Below are 15,490 nucleotides of genomic sequence, written 5' to 3'. Positions count from 1 at the left end.
TGGAGTTGTGCACATAGCATAGCAGCTAAATTACACTACACGTACAATTGTAAACCCCATCTTCAGATTAAAAGAAACTTCACAGAAAGAAACAAAACAATTCTTGTGATTTCTTTATTTACTTTCTAAGCAAAAGTAGCAGCAAAGAGGCAACTGCTAACCCTTGTGTTTCGAAAGAGCAAAGGTGAAACAAGTCGCAAATTTGCAACTTCTTCAAGTTATTTTAGTCGCCAAGGGAAAAAAATCATGGCAAATGTACTTTATTGGTCGTAATTTCAAGCCCAGTAAAACAAAATAATTTTCATTTGAATGTGCAGTTTTACTTACCAGTTGATGTTCCTGAACAGCTGTGCGTGGAGGCCACGATGAACCGCCATGAGCTGCGAAGGTTGGAGGAGTGGATGAAACTGTCCCACTGGTATATGAATGACTCCTCTGAAGAAACATTTAAAAAGACAAGCATTTAGGGTACACTCAAAGCACAGTCATTACGATGTTTGTGTACTTGATTCCAAAACAGAGACTGAAGTACAGTACCACTCAAAAGTAGGTTACCACCCTCATGCGCGCTACAGGAATTGCGTCGTGCGTGTGATGGGAAAAATCTGTAAGTGCAGTGGCTTGACGCTCGCCTGTGATTTTAACTGATCTTTCGTTTGTTAAAATTTTGAACCCTGGAAAGTGTTTTGTGAATGGCCAATTTTCAAAGAAAACATGCCTATAATAAATTGCAGTACCTTAATGCAAATTTTTAAACCTGGTGGTCAAACAATTAAAATTAATGCTTCAAAAAATTTATGGGTTATCGATTTGCGATATACTTGTTATGTAGAAAGGATGTTTTGGAATGAAGTTAACGGAAGTTTAATTCTGCATATCATTCAAAGAATTTTCTTTTTAATCTGAATTTTCACATGTAAACCAGATGCATGTTTATAGTCGCTTAAAAACGTGGTCTCCTTACAGAAATTTTGCCGTAGATTCCTATACAATTATTTAACAAATCAAAATTGTTCTTAGCTAACTCACACAACTGCAGAGAGATGACTTATATGCAAAATTGATTGATTCTGCATAACACCGGAGGGGTTGGCCCAGTGGTACTGTAAGATCGCTGCGTTCCACCCTAAGGTCCCTGGTTCCATTCCCGGTTCTGCCGAGACTGGAATATTTGGCGACCTTCTTTCCCGCTAAACTTCACTCAGCTTTCCATTCTTCCGAGGTCGGTAAAATGAGTACCAGCATGCATGGACTGCTTAGAAGCGGCTGCAATTTGCGCCTGTATATGCTTCCAGTCCCGCTGGGGGTAAATTGATCATTGTAAAGTGCCTTTGAGACGTATGTGATAAGGGCACTATATAAATGCACCACTTTACTTTTTTTACTTTTACCTTAGTTTTTAATTATTTATGGCAGAAATTTACCCGCTTTGGTTACTATGCCTCTATGCAAATCGCATCGCGCAATGCAAGGTGGTAACTTACTTTTTAGTGGTACTGTATCGGTGCCAAGATTTTATCTACACAATTTTAATAAACTTTGTAACCATTGAATGGTGCTCTTTTTTTAGCATAATTAATTAAGCATAGTTTAAGAGGGCGAGACTGACAACCTCAGAGCAAAATTAAAAGTACATGTACGCCAACATTATCGTTTTTAAATACCGTAGTTTATTCGGTTATAAGGCGCACGGTTTTTTCAAGAAAAATCTGTCTTTGGGTGGCAAGTTAGTGCTAAAATTGGGGTGCGTCTTATAGCCAAGTATTTTCGCGCAAAGAAATCTTAAGATCAACAATTTGAGAAGAACTTGCAGTTTAAACAACACAAGAAAAGGACACTAGTTGTCAGTTTAAAAAAAGAATAGTGCTTTTAGAACACTAAACAACTTCAAGAGAAAAGCAAACAAACGGAAATTTGCATACATGCTTAAAAGCACGTGCTCAGTAACACGATACCCAAGACAACAATACAATCGTTCGAATCTTGTTTCGAATTCTGAGAATCGTGTTTGTCGCTCGCATGAAAAGTTTCCTCTCTGAACAAACAGTGTGGAGATAAAACATACCTTCTTCGTTCATCCAGCCCTTCTTGTGCACTGAAATTTGCATCCTTGGTGGCGTGTTGATATTCAGGTGTCGAACACCTTTGAATACGACTTTCGGTGGGAGTTTTTTGCTGCTCGCTTTCGCTTGAAGTCTGACTATTGACTATTAAGTCGGAAGGTTCAAATAAAGTGTATGCGTTGTATGTTTATCATTTCAGGTGTCAACTTTTAGCTTTTGTTTTTACGTATATCATTAAATGCGTGACTTTTTCACTTTATTTACATTAACAAAAAGAGTTTGCATGCCAATTGTCTAAGGATAATTGTTCTCAAATTCATCACATCCTTTTGATAACTCTCAATTTTTGGTGTGTCTTATAACCGAGTATTTTCGCGTAATTTTCAGTTTGAAAACTTAGCTTGATTAAATTGCTAAGTTTGGGGTGCATCTTATAACTGAGTGCGCCTTATAACCGAATAACTACGGTACTTAACATCCTTTGTTTGAAAAAGAAACTGTGGATCTATGCCATTGGTTGAGTGTAGCACAAAAATTAATTTTGATTGTATCAAATGAGCTGATAAACAAAAATTGGCAGCATTATTTAGATATTGAAACATTTGCTCTGTGATCTCCCAAATGATGTCGCATTACTTTTATCAACTCATTTCAAACCAAATTTATCAGATGTCACTTAGAAAATTACCAGTTGGATAACTTGTAATAACACAAGTCAGAGTTACTTGTAAAAAAAAAATATAAGGGGGCTCACCATATCCTCAGGGCTGCTAACTACAGCACCAGTGGGGCTTGCAACTGGGGCTGTGGAAACCACATTTCCTGGAACAGTGGCTTGGACACTAGGACTGCCGTACATAGATTGTGATGCACTATTATAACTGCTTGGGACTGGTGGAGCTGCTCCAGCTGATGGCCAGTACTGTTGCTGAAAAGTTGGAAAAAAGATGAAAATAGATGAATTTAAATTGCAGGATGAGTTGCTTGTCAATGGGGAACCCCTTTGTGGCGAAGGAGTTAACAATCATCTAGGTCCAATCAACAACTATGACCCAACCTTTAACCCCTCTTAAGCCAGACATAATTTGTACTCATCAATGGGGAAATCAAAACACAAGCAGCAAAAGGTTTAGTGAAAAAAGAGCACTTTTGCTACACCAAAAAAGCTTAAAATAAAGTGACTTTTAATATTTACCTACAAGTAAATGCACACTGTAACCTCATCTGTTGCTCACCTGGTAGCCCTGGTTTTCATTGTTATAAGTACCAGGAGGCATTCCTTGTGCTTGCAACGCCTTGTTGTGAAGTACTGATGCTGATACAATCTGAGCGGACGGACATCGATGCCATGGTCTGTAGTGCTTTATCACGAGCTGCTTGGTCCTAGACAAATGATACAGGTATAAAAATATAGTTACTGTATCCTTTGCAGGAATCAAACCTATGACCTTCTGCAGGGTCAAAATTGCCACCAATACATGTACTTGCAATAACTGGAGAAGTCACAAGTTTGCATCTAGCTTTCACCTAATTCACTATCTGAAAACAAAGGGATAGCAGTTGCCACTTTGCAGCTACTCTTGCTAAAGTTAATAAAGAAATGAAAAAATAATTTGTTTCTCTCTGTGGATTTTCCCTTCAATTTTAGTGTATAAGGGGCAAAATTGCAGCATAATGTAGCACCAATGTTAAAATAAAAAAACACTGAAACTACAGTTATTTTATATAAAATTATTAGCAACAAGATAACAGTCTAAATACTTATATGGGATACCTTCATTACTAAATAAGGGCACAAAAAAATTGTTCGGCCCCAAAATATAGCCTGTGTACAGCCGCCCACTCTCCACAAACAATAAATCGGAAAGGAGCGTCTGTGATTTAGCATTGATAATCGTGTTCAATACCACATGATTTTCCCTGAAAAGTGTGGAAAATGATTTGATTGGTTATTAACCATCAATCACTAAGTCAATGAAACAACAAGTTTTGATTGGCTTTTATTTTTATTTCTCCACATCAACACCGAACCACCATCAGAATTTTAACGGTGAGTTAGTGTGTACTTTGCTCACAGTAAAAAATAAGAATAAAATCTTTTTGATGTTCAAAGAGGTTTTTCTTTTAAAGCATACGCGGAATTGTTATCAATTCTACATACATTTGTAGGAATTGTTGTCAGCGCTCCTGACGAATCTTCACAAGGTGATGAATATATATAGCACTATTCAAAAGATTGTCCACTCAAAAACATCTCCCACTATCCCTTACCAGTCAATGTAATCCCAATGCCTTTCTCAGACCAGCCTAGCCTTTTTCAAGAACAATCTACAAAGTGTGTTGCCCTTTTTGAGATGTGGACATATCGAGGAAAATAACAGCTCATCTGCAACGATCTGTGCTGCTCTGAAGATCAGAGCCGTACCAGTTGAAAGACTTGCAAATACATCCTTTCCTTTAAAGAGTGCTTCTATCCTATAAAGCCAAGGTATCTTAAAACTGTCGGAGATGCTCTTCAATGCACTTTTGAAATCTACCTCATTGACCACCATTTTGAGAATTTAGCTCCAAAGAAATATGAGCCACGCAAATTTTGGTCAGCGTAGATCACTTAATAATGTATGCAAAATTTTTTCCGGAACACGATTATCAATGGCAAATCACAGACGCTCCTTTCCAATTTTTTTTTGTGGAGAGTGGGCGGCTGTACACAGGCTAGCCAAAATATAAAACTACTTTCAAATGCCTCATGTTAATGATAAACGCGAATTGAATGCACCTCATTGATCCTTGACTACTGCTAGTTACTACTGTACATTTAGATACTCTACCACTGAGGAGCTACATGTATACGAGACTCATGGGAGCCAGGTCTCCTAAGCTCAGTGGTACGTGTATAGAATCCGAACTGGAAATCGGATGCTCGTCATTAGGTTGACTCATGCAAAGGAAACTCAGAACTTTTACTAGCATCACAGGCAGACAACCCTAAGGATGCAAGAGCATGTGATGTCACGTTATTTTGAGACAGTTGTAACAGCCGATTCAACCGATCAAGGAAAATGTTCTATAAAAGCTCCAAATCACAAATTAACCAATCAAAAAGCGCAGATTTATAATTTTGTCCCTCTTGGGGAAAATCTGTGCTTTGTGATTGGTTAATTTGATTGATCAAATTCCAATGATGCATGACTTCTGTCCATCATCTGGTGATAACAAAAACCTGAGCAAAGCTTGAAAACCCAGCAGGATTTTGAGGTTGCATAGCCTTGTAAATGGGATGATTTTTGGCATGATGCTATCAAAATTATCGACTTTCTACGAGCTTAAGGCTGGGAGGTGAGCGACCTTTGGAAGTGGAAGAAATTCTGCGAAATTCTGGAGGCACTCGGCCAAGAGCGGTCTTGGAAGTTGCACGCGTTGTCTATCAGTGTCAAATCACTCAGGACAACGCAGAAAATAGTAGGTGAGTGAACTTTAATTACATGTATCTGGCTGTCTATAAAATGAATTTTCAAAAAGAAACATCGCGATTTGAAGTCTTAATGGTAAATTTTCCTTGATCAGTTGAATCGGTCATTACAACTGTGTCAAAATAACGTGACGTCGCAGGCTCTCGCATCCTTAGGGTTGTCTGCCTGTGCTAGCATATCCGAGTCACTGACAGATAAATCCTTTTAATTATTATTTACCAGGGTAGACATTAAAGGGCTCCCACTTACAAATACAAGTAAATATTACTAAAACATTGGATAGTGCTGATCGCAGGGCTTGAAATTAACTAAAAGTACCAGTCACAATTTAGCGACAAGATACGAAAATTAATTTTAGTTGCAAATTTGTCATGCTGCATTGTGTTGTCAGCGGTGTAGCAAAACAAAATATGAGCCCACAATACTTGTTTTGAAAGAAACCACTGAAAATGGCGAATGATATCGAAGGAGATTGAAGGATGGAGTTGTGAACGTAACATTGTAGCGAAATTATGCTACATTGCATCTTCCGATTAAAAGAAGACTCAAGGCGAGAAACAAAATAATTTTGTCATTTCTTCATTTATTTTAGCAAAAACACAGGTGGCCCAGACTCGGAGGGTAAAATATTATAAGGATTTGTATGGGAGTCTTGATAACAAACTGAAAAAGATATAATTATTTACACACAAAAGTTCTCAATAAAAATGCCGTACTTTAATGTTGTGGTGACTTTCTTGTTCTTGTGTGGTTATTTGCCTGACTGAATGTGCTTTAAGCGACTTCTCAACTTCCCGGGTTGTCACTCGTACACAAAATAATAAAGGAAAGGCTGGAAAGTAATTCAATCTTGCCAATAAAATCACAATTTTCAGGCATCAGTGACGGTCCAGCGAATGTCCATTGCTGAGGAACAGCGATAAATATTCAGTAATTCAAAATCCTTCCAGGCTCGCTTACAACAAATTTGGACACAGTGGTCAACTGTTCACTTATTTGCTCTCACTGTATGGCGGCTCAAGCGAACGGTTGACCAGGGAAGTTGAGAAGTCAGGCAAATAACCACACAAGAAGCGAGAAAGTCACCACACAATAATAAAGTATGGCTTTTTTATTCAGAGCTATTGCATGTAAATATCTTTTTCAGTTTGTTATCCAGATTCCCATGCAAATCCTTAAATTTTCTACCCTCCATGTTGGGCCGCCTGCAGCAAAAAGGGCAGCAAAGTGGCAACTGCTAGCCCTTTCGTTTCAAAAGAGCGAAGGTGAAAACAAGACGCAAATTTGTGACTTCTCCAGATATTTTAGTCGCAAAGGGAAAAAAATTCAGTCACAAATGTGACTTAAGTGGTTACAATTTCAAACCATCAAACTCCAAATAACCTTTGCTATTCCACTGTGAGCAACTTATTTGTGTGGTATCTGTTTTAGTATACTAAAAACAACTACATGTATTCACTTCAGTGTCAGTGGCTAGTGGTGGATATTTACTGGGCCATGAACATCCACCACTACTGCCTCCCTCAACTTCAGTGAATAGTTGTTAACAATCATTAAAAATTTTATAAAAAATTGCATTAAATTACCTTAATTTTTGCATGAATTTCCCTGGGTTTTCTTTTGGCTAACACTTGCATGTGACTTGAAACCTATTGAACACAAGTACAGTAAGCAAATTAACCAACCTTAAGTTTCCCTTGAATCTCCCTTGCCTTTTTCCTTGCTAAGACTTGAATGTGACTGGAAACCTAAACAAGAAATAAAATCCTAAAATCACCTTACTTTGAAATGGCCTTAAGACTCCACCAAAGTAGGTTTTAATTCTTAGACGAGCTGACGAGATTCCATGAGAAAACGTTTTTCCATAATCAATTTTCTTTGACCAATTCAAATTCACAGCAGCTATAAGATGAATTAACTTAAGAACCCCAACTAACAAAGTACATCAATAATTTTATTATCTGTCATTAGATTTAAATTAAATTAATTGAGTTACATACAATCAAAAATAATAAAAATGTATTAATCAAAAAAGTTCATGACAGCTACCTACATGTAGCTGTCAGTTATTTTTCAGTCCCAAAACCTACTGTATGTGTTTTGGCTTGAAATAATCCTTAAAAATGTCAATCACAGCTGGTGTTCCAGATTTTATACAGACAACGACTTTACAGTCGATTTCACATTACTTTACCGCACCATGTTGCAAAGTTCTTTAGGAAATGGAGTACTAGGCCAGTTACGAAGTAGCCAATTACGCAGCGAATAAGACAACGAAATGGAGAACTTTGAAATGAACTTCCCAACTTCTACTTTACAGCACCATAGTTAAAATTGACCCAGGAAGACAAAATGTAAATATTCTTGATCGGTTTGTACATACAGGGAGTTGGCGAGAACAGACAACTGTCTTTTACAAGGAGTTTCGTACACAATAGAGGCCAAGTATGAACTGGCAGAAATAAAAAAATTTAAAGCTAATCGAAAACAATGTTGTTTACTTGACAATGTGCTGTCCAAAGCTTCAAGTTACAGCTGTAAGTCATGAACAGGCAATTGGTTTTGTCTGCAAATAATCCAAATTTTGGAGTACTTACCATTCATTTTAAAATTTTGATTAAACTAAGGGTGAGCAAAAGCACCACCCAGTTCTCCACATAAATTTTCCATAAAAACCTCAATTTCAGACACGGTGACTTCCGAGCAAAGATCTCTACCTGTCTTTTTCTCTTCAAATTTCGATCGTGTACATGTACATACAAACTGATCCGGATTGACAGCATCTCTATTAATTTGTCTTTCTCAGTAAATTTTAACTACAGCACTATTTTGAATGGTGTTGAATCCTCAAACCACTTGCTTAAGACGTCGTGGACAGCTCAGACAGCAAAGGGATCATTAGGAGAAGTTGCGAAGCTCGATCTGGTAGATGTTAGGAAGTTCAATAGAATTTTTGCAATTTGGTTGCTAATTCACCACGCAATAGGCTACTACATGTATCCAATTTCCTAAAGAACTTCACAGCATGGCGCCACAAAGTAATGTGAACTCGCCTGTAATTGCAAGGATAATTTTTAACTGAAATTCTTCAGAACACTTTTTTGCAGATTTTACTGCTTTTGAATCTTGCCGTTACTTTGAACACTAGAAACAGTTGCCCAAGTTCTATATTTCTTTAAAGAGACTAAAAATGATCAAAAGTGGCTTGCTTTTTAATCAAAAACTAAAGGACCTTTTGCCAACGGAATACATACATGTATTTATGAATTACCATATCTCAAAATTATAGCTAAGCAGCCATCTTGTTTTGTCTGAATGTTATCAAACAGGTGGTCCCTGACATGGTATCAAGTATGCTTAACTATACACAGGCCCTTAAAAACACTTGAAACCAATTTTCAGAAAGAATGACTTGCTATTTAGTATGAAGTTTTAGGTGAAGAGCATTACTACAAATCATCGTTCAAGCCAAAATACTAATTTTTGGTTTACGGCCACACATGTTCAAAACATGTTTTCACATGGAAAACTAAGATGAATAAACATTAAAAAAGAACAATGACTTCCAGGCTAAAATACTATCTTGACCTATCTTGTATTCTCTTCACCTTAGCAAAGTGAAAAAAGATTCATATCATTGAAATTTTATCAAAGCATTCAAAGGTACTGTTGCAGGAATGCATTTAGATCAAATCGCAATCCAGTCTGCAAATTAATGATAACTATTGTGCCCCTTATTGAACACTGACTGAGCTGAAATCAGTCCCTGTACATGTAGCAACAGAGGTTAATGGATCATATCAATCTACTGTCACCTGCCCATACTGTTACCACAAATAAGTATTGCCTAAGTAAAATTTTGAACTGTTGGTCAAAACGTTTCCTTCCAGGGTCTGCATGTTTAATTTGCTCATGGGATTGTGATCATGTGTATTGCCTTGTTGTTGCGTACCTGTTTTCTTGTTCTTGTTTTTCCAGTTCTTAATTTTATGTATCGAGCAATCAATTCATTTCGACCTGAAAAGATGAAGACAAAACAAAATATGACCAATCCCTCCACAGCTTAAGAGAAGGATCTGCTTGTCTATGAAGCCAAAGAAATCAATCAAGGGTTGTATAATTGTACATCTTGTTTTTACAGCCAAAACTGACCTTCACAGGGTTGAGAGGGGACGTAATTCTATGATCCTAATACCAACTTGGGATTTGACCATAATTTTGTCTCAGATTTATATTTTGGACAGTTTTGAAGGATTTAGGGATTTAGCTTGCTTCAAAAAGGAACCTGTCAGGGCATTCTTAATGGTTATTGGTAAAAATTCGACAAATTCCAGGGACATCATCACATTCTAATGGGTTCTACATGTACATCAATTTTTTTTCACAATTTCAAGTGAAACTGGAATGAAAGGATTAGCCAAAATATGTTTTATCGACTTAATAAGAGTTAAACACAAAAACTTTAATACGTCCACCCAATGCATATAAGTCTGCACGAAACTCTTTCTGAAGCCATCTACTGTCAAAAAAGCAATAAATGACTTGTGCAATAAAATAGCTGTTTAAAGAAGTTAGTTTTTGCCACATTGTGTTGACCATCAAACAAAAGTGATCTTTGCATTTTCGATGTTTTACTAATGTGCCTTAAAGCACTCTTGAAAACCAGAAACTGTACTGAATAGAGTTATTTCCTGTGCCTTACAGAAAAAGTTCCTTTATTCTTTCAATTAAAAAAAATAAAAGTCAATACGTATGATTTTCAAAAGCCTATCAAACGGCCGGTTTGCAGAAAAATGCAAATTTATTTTCAGGTGACAATAATATTAACATTTTCCAGTATCCATGGAAAATGATCACTCCATGTCATAAATTGCCTTTTATTGTTGCTGGGTAACACAAGTTCAATTCTTTAGCTCTTGAGTGCAAATACAAACTATTGTTGAATAAACATATGTAAATCTCAAAATGTCGCGACAGTGCATGAGGAATCCAGCAATGCAGTTGGGATGTCAATTTTCATCATGGTCTTCAGGAGTTGCATTGAAAAAAAGAGGCAGCTAAAAACGCGACGACAGCAAAGAAGTTAAATTTTGAGTATTTTTATTTTTGAAAAATTACATTGACTATTTGCTTATATTAAACTATATTCCATTCAAATGTTCATGTCCAATACTTGGAGACAAAAACTCCCATGTGGTAAAGTAATAAATCTAAATAATACACACAAGGCCTTTGTCATGGTAAGAAAATTTCGAAAACAGTATCCTTCAAGGAAAAAAACCCGTTTGCACACATCAAGACTCAAACAAAGTTGACAAAACAAAGACGAACTTCGATAACTTGGCATTTCGGATTACTTGACCTAAGAACATTCTAGAAGCCAGTAAAAATCAACGTACTGTATGTGTACTGAAAGAGGAAAATCTTGATTCAGTATTTCAATTACTCGAATTCGATCATTTCTACAACCCTTTTGTCCCGTTCAGTGCACTGAAACATTTATAAGCTAAATCTTTTAACCACCACAAAATTAGCGAGAGACAAGTGCGATGTCCAACCTGCGGAAAAGGGTTAACAGCATAGCCGACATATTTCGAACAATTGAGCACGAGTCGCGTTCATTACGCGCGTAACTGAGTTATGCCAATGCACTCGTGACATTAGTAGCGCGGAAAAAGGGTTGATTTTTAAAATGTTAATCGAAAATCAACAAGGATTAAGGAATGCTAACATTTCCACGAACTCAAGAAATACAGCTGGAATGGAGAATGAAATAACGTAGTTATTACCAGTGGTGCTCAGCTAATACAAACAAACCAAATCGGCTGTCCTTTCTCTGCCTTCAAAGAGGTAAGTATTTCTAACTTTTGATTTCCCCTAGTTAAAGGAAGAGTTTTGTCAAATGAAAATGTTTCCAAATATGATGACTCATTTTTACGACCAACTGGGAAAATCGTTGAGGTTCCGGGTTGCATGCGGTCTTCAAATAAGTTGGAAATTTCGGTAATAATTAGTCAAAATCCGACAACGATGCTTCACTGTTCACCGATTGACTTACCGTACATCTTTCCTTCATCGGAGAGAATGATCTTTCGACGACCACATGGTGGGTAGATGGCTAAGGCTTCTTGGAAAGACTGCTCGATGTCAGGCGACCAAACACCTTCAGCATCGTTTGCCATGTCGACGGGGCTTTTCGTTGGAGTGCCCTCGTCGACCGAGTTGGCCATTTCGAGGTCCTCGTGGTCCGAAATCTTGGCGGTTTGATGGCAACAAGCTTTACTCAACTGATATTAGCTGGAAGGAATCTCCCAGTTGTGTTTATCGTCGCCTAGTAGAGTTGTTAATGTTGTCTTGATCAGTCGTTCCGGAAGCACAACTCTGGAAAAATGAGAAAAATTCGAACGATTCAACTAGCCTATGGAACATTTCAATGTGAAAATCGACGACACACAATTATAACGCTTTAAACTTGCGAGCCACCTACCAAAATTCGCGCAAGTCTGAAAACGATGAAACCGATGCTACTTTCTCCCTCCTTTGGAAATCACCTGGAAAAGTCAAGTCGCCTCTTGCTCTACTGAAAACGGAGGCTAACAAAGAATTTAAGGAATGACAAAAACTATGATCGGCGCTCCCACAAAAGACTTGCGCTATTTCTCCTTAGAGGGGGGTTGATGACATTAGCTTTCGTCACCCGCTGTCCCAAGAAGAATTCGAAACTCGCAACAGTCTTTTACCAAACACGGGGATAGAATTCTAAGAATGTTTTCTTTCAAACGAGGGTCTTCAAATTATACTTAAACCTGCAAAGCATATTTTCGTCGCCGCTTATCGCGTCAAATAAAGAAGTTATGGATTCCTTCGGCCATTGTCGACGAATTTTAAGTCTGATCCAACCCAAATTTCTCAGCACAGTTGTATGAGTGTTTCGTCCGGGCAGGATAATTTATTCAATACGTCATTCTTCGCATATTTTAGAGTCAGCTCAATTCTAATTGGCTCTCGCCAACACACCCATTTAGATAACAGATACTACCGAAACAATGGCAAAAATTGCTTACCTTTAGTTTAGTATTTACAAAAATTCTTAACAAGCGAGCGTTGGTCATAAAAAAACGGTCTATTATCCAGTGTGTCGCTTTGAATTATTTAGTATGAACACAGGATAATACGCTCTTTATTTTGTTATTCTCGCTATGTTAGTTTCATTGGCCTAGATAAGTCTTTAAAATCGAATTTTTGCTTTTATATCAGTGGCATTTTCGCCGAATCCGAGACAAATTTTTTGTTGCACTAACTTCTTCGGCACTGATTGTTGTCTAGCTTTTTCAGTGGGATTACAAGAAAACGTTAAATACTGAAGTCGTGGTCTTAGTCAAAAGCCAAGTGTTGAATGGAAACACCTGTCGCCCTATTAAAAGAAATCCAGGTGCCCCTCGGATTCCAGATATCCCAGCTCGTGGATTCCGGATCCCGAATAAGGGATCCCGAATCCCGAGTCGTGGATTTACGGGTTCCGCCGAAATGGTCCTGGATTCCATCGAAAGTTGTAGATTCCACGCTCTGGATTCCGGATTCCAAAGCCTAACATTTGCTGGATTCCGGATTCCTTCACATCGGGCGATACCTAGTATTTTGAAATAGACTTCAGTTCAAGCGCATATCGGTCAGTGGGGCATATCTTTTCCAGAGCCTCTTTAACTAGTTGTCCGTCCTATTTGACTCGACAGTGATAAATATCAGTTAGGCAAGGAATAAATCTTGGTGAAAGGTTTGTTAAACTATTATTCGATTCTTTGTCATTGCAAGTACTAATAATAATATCTGTGTGTTTATTAAAAATATATTAACTGATGAGAAGCCCGCCGGCATAGCGTAATCTGAGGGAGAACAGTGCCTCCGACAGTCGTTGTTAGACTTGTTGCTATCTTGCGCGTAATTTGTCCCTAAATTAAAAGCTAAGACTGTGACCACCTGCATGAGAATAGCAATCATTGTTGTGTTCAATTTTAACGACCTTGTAAGTTTGATCCAATTCAGCCTGTGACTTCGAAGATGTTTGGTCTTTATGTTTGGAAAAACGGATAAAGTTAGTCTAACTACAATGGAGAAACATTATTTTCAAACACGCACAAAGTATGGTCTGAAACAAGCAGGTGAAACCAGAACTGGGCGTTACTTTTAAGTGTCTCTATATCTATATTTAGTATCACCTAAGTAGTGGACTAATGCAAATCCTGCATTTTAATTGGCTACGCTACTAGAGGACTATTAGTAATAGTCCTCGAGTAGCGAAAAGCGTGACGCTTTTTTTGGTTTTATTCCCAAATAAATATTTCTTCAACTTGCATATGCTAACTTTGTTATTGCCTTTTCTGTTCGACTAGTTGGGTGATATTAAAACACCCAAATCTTCAATTATAGGTTCGATTTTGACTGTCCTCTTGATTGGGTCTGGATAAATTTCTCATTCGCCATGAAATGAAATTTCCTATCTATTTTGCCCAAGATTGTAGCGAGACATACAAGTACCGAGATTATACAACAAAAAGAAACTCGCTGATACAGAAAAACGGAAAAAACCAGCAAAATGGGGTAAAATGGTTCAGGGTATCTCTTTTGGCTGTGCTACGACAACACTGGCAAGAAATAGATTGTATTGAGGAGAGCAAAAGACACGAAAAGGACACAAAAATGCAGCTATAATTGACCACTCCAAACATCATAAGCCGATACAAGAATGTTCAGCTGCGCAGCACTTCAATTATTTGTATCATGCAAAAAATTTACGCTAATCAGATCTGATTTCTTCTAAAACAGAATTCCTCTCATGCGAGTTTCCTCTCGGGGTCAAGTGAAGGTAAAAAATGTAAATATCAAATTTGTTCCGAATCCTTACTCGACGGTATAAAAAAAGAATGGCATCCCTTGTAGATGCATCCGAGAACAGAGGGTTATCTTGGAATAGAGAGGTTTTGTTCGGACAGCGTATGAACCAATCATAGACGAAATTTATGCAGCCGGTGCCTCAGAGCGCGGGAAAACACACGTGCTCCGCGGCGAGCAAAGTCACGCTATTTTATTTCATGTCGATCAGCAGTAATCCGCAGCAAAACTAAAACAATCTCAAACCTCACTGAAAAGACAGAAAACCGTTTTATTGCAGATTCTATTGAAGATTCAGTTGAAGTTCTACAATGATGTCCATTGCCGGAATTAAAGTTACCTTTACAGATAGACTGACTGAGAAGATCCTCTAATTTTCTGTCGGAGAATAATAAGCTGCGAAGACTTTTAATCCAGAAAGACAAAATGATTCTTTGCTAAATGCTTCCATATGTCACTCCGTCTATTTTTGGAACTCTGTTTTTAGTTAACAGGCACATTGAAATCATATTAACTCTAAAGTGGTTATGGTTTAGGTCTGTTTGCAATTAAAATCGATAGCTCAATGTGGTAGTTTTATGGAAGAGTAAACAAATATAGTAGTCTTGGGGAAAATCGGGAAGTGGCTGGTTGGATTTCAATTTTTTAAGTGTATTTTATGGTTTTTGGGCCGTGAAGGATTCGTTGAGTTAACTGTCGAGATTATATGCAAGTACCGTTGTGTTTGTCTTGTTGGTTTTTTTTTGGTCTTTTGGCTTTTTTTTTTTATTTTTAAGATCATCGTTTTTTTTTCAGTACATGAAGCAAGCGCCATTTTTTCAATGAAGTTTTCCCTTGTGTCTTGGAGTAGGCGAAGAAAATGATTTGCTGTTGTCTACATGATCCTGCTACGCTTTTGTAATGAAACAATATGAAAGCGAAGACAAATCTGAAACAAAAATTTTGTTGTATTTGTTTTGGTCACTATTTCTTCAAAATTTTATCGTATTTCTTTAAAAATCGAATGCATTACTCAATCGTCGCGCGCTTTAGCGTTTATGACAGCTGGTTTCACTGGATGATCAG

At 37.5% G+C, this 15,490-nt stretch overlaps 1 pseudogene; it reads right to left on the bottom strand.

The window, feature by feature from the left end:
- Positions 1–213: 213 nt before the first annotated feature.
- LOC138039886 (transcriptional enhancer factor TEF-1-like) overlaps positions 214–15,490 on the bottom strand; it is a 16,007-nt pseudogene continuing 730 nt past the window's right edge.

This window comes from Montipora capricornis, chromosome 3, assembly GCF_036669925.1.
Source record: "Montipora capricornis isolate CH-2021 chromosome 3, ASM3666992v2, whole genome shotgun sequence".
NCBI lineage: Eukaryota > Metazoa > Cnidaria > Anthozoa > Scleractinia > Acroporidae > Montipora > Montipora capricornis.
The sequence above is the reverse complement of the archived record's forward strand: the minus strand, read 5'-3'. Positions and strand labels throughout refer to the sequence as shown.